Raw genomic sequence first — 2,545 nt, 5'->3', positions numbered from 1 at the left:
TGTTTTGTGGAGAAGGACGTGTTGAAAAGAGTGCTGAATTTTCATCTTCTATAGGGAAAATACAATAGTGTCCAAAATTGAAAAGTCAAGAGAGAGCGTAGGATAAGAGTAATGTTGAGAATTTGTATGTAGGGAAGTGAAGAAATGGTTAAAATATTTAACATGATTGCTTTTGAAAGTTGCTGTTAGGATATGGGGTAGACTTTTCATTATATATCTGCCAATATTTTGTGATTTTTATTTTTTTATGATTTTTAAAATAGTGTAGATGTGTTGCATTGATAAAAGTTTTAAAAATAGCGTAAAATGGGTTGAAATTTGTTGGAAGACAAAAAAATAAATCATCAAATACTTATTGAAACTCTGACATATTAAAATTTGATTTTAATAAATGTGACTATATGTTAGAAATCATCAAATGATGACTGGTTCCCTTGGGGAAGAATTTAAGGTTAGAAGTTAAGGCTCTGATATAAATAATTTTCTCTAGAAGACTTGCCCTCAACCCACAAGGGTTGGTTCAATGTTCATTGTATATGGTCTTTATAACTTTCAAAACATTTCTGTCAGAGTTAATACACATAATATTGTGACTAGTCTGTTGCCTGTCTGTCTAGGCTGAATGTCAGGTAGGGTCGGAAAATGGAGGAGAGAGAAAACTGTAAATTCATTCATTAGATCTTAGAATTACATCATTGACTTTTACCCACTAGTTAATCTGGATTGCAAACTATTTTATGATACAAACTTATTTTGAAATATGTTCATATCAGAGTCTCTTGGCAGATTTTAGTCACATTTACAAATCCATGGCCATTTGTGAATTTGCATCACAGTCCTGATTTCATTTTTTAAAGGAAACATGGGCTTTGGGGGAAAAAATGTAGTATCATTGGTCTAAAAAGGACAAAAAAGCCTTCGTTAGTCTTTGATTAAATTTCTAATCAGTATTCATTTCCAGTTTCTTCCAAGTTTCACTAGAACATAGCAAATAAAAAACAAAACACCAAGTCTGGCAATATTTAAGATATTAATGTCACTTTCCAAATTCATTATTTTCTTTTCTTCAAGGCAACAGACAGCTTATTTTTTATGGAAAGAAAAATAGATCCTCTGTGGCCATTTCTGTGCATTAAAAGATTTTTAGTTTTCTAAGACACCATTCCAATTTTATCTAAACAAATGCTGAAGGCAACCAGACTGTTTTATGCTTTTCTCCACGTGAATGACTTGTACATGCTTCTGATAATAGGAGAGTCTTTCCACTTTAAAAAAATATATTATTTAATGAAGGATAATTGTTTTACAGAATTGTGTTGTTTTCTGTCAAACCTCAACATGAATCAGCCATAGGTATACATACATCCCCTCCGTCTTGAAACTCCCTCCCTTCTCCCTTCCCATCCCAGCACTCTAGGTTGATACAGAGCCCCTGTTTGAGTTTCCTGAGACATACAGCAAAATTCCATTGACTATTTTATATATGGTAATGTAAGTTTCCATGTTATTTTCTCCATACATGTCTCCCCATCCTCCCCTTTCCGCATGTCCATAAATCTGTTCTCTGTCTGTTACTCCATTGCTGCCCTGCAAATAAATTCTTCAGTACACATATTTCTAGATTCCATATGTATGCATTAATATATGATATTTCTCTTTCTTTTTCTGACTTACTTCACTCTGTATAATAGATTCTAGATTCATCCACATCATTAGAACTGGCTCAAATGTGTTCCTTTTAATGGGTAATATTCCACTGTGTATATGTACTGCAACTTTTTTATACATTCATCTGTTGATAGACATCTAGGTTTCTTCCATGTTCTATCGATTGTAAATAATGCTGCAAGGAAAAATGGGATACATGTGTCTTTTTCAAATTTGGTTTCTTCAGGGTATATGCCTCGGAGTGGGATTGCTGGGTCATATGGTGGTTTTATTCCTCAATTTTTAAGGAATCTACATACCGTCTTCCATAGTGGCTGTATCAAGTTACATTCCCACCAAAAGTGCAAGAGCATTCCCTTTTCTTCACATCCTCTCCAGCATTTATTGTTTGTAAACTTTTTGATGATGGCCATTCTGACTAATGTGAGGTGATATCTCATTGTAGTTTTGATTTATATTTCTCTAATAATGAGTGATGTTGAACATCTTTTCATCTGTTTGTTAGCCATCTGTGTGTCTTCTTTGGAGAAATGTCTGTTTAGATCTTTTCCCCACTTTTTGATTGGCTTATTTGTTTTTCTGGTCTTGAATTTTATGAGCTGCTTGTATATTTTGGAAATTAATCCTTTGTCAGTTGTTTCACTTGTTATTATTTCCTCCCATTCTGAGAGTTGTCTTTAACCTGCTTTTTGTTTCCTTTGCTATGAAAAAGCTTTGAAGTGTAATCATGTCCCACTTACTTACTTCTGTTTTTATTTCCATTACTCTAGGAGGTGGGGAATAAAGGATCTTGCATTTTTTGATTTATGTCATTGATTGTTCTGCCTAGGTTTTCCTGTAAGAGTTTTATAGTTTCTGGTCTTATGTATAGGTCTTT

Source organism: Bos mutus, chromosome 16 (assembly GCF_027580195.1).
Source record: "Bos mutus isolate GX-2022 chromosome 16, NWIPB_WYAK_1.1, whole genome shotgun sequence".
In the NCBI taxonomy this organism is placed as follows: Eukaryota; Metazoa; Chordata; class Mammalia; order Artiodactyla; family Bovidae; genus Bos; species Bos mutus.
The sequence above is the reverse complement of the archived record's forward strand: the minus strand, read 5'-3'. Positions refer to the sequence as shown.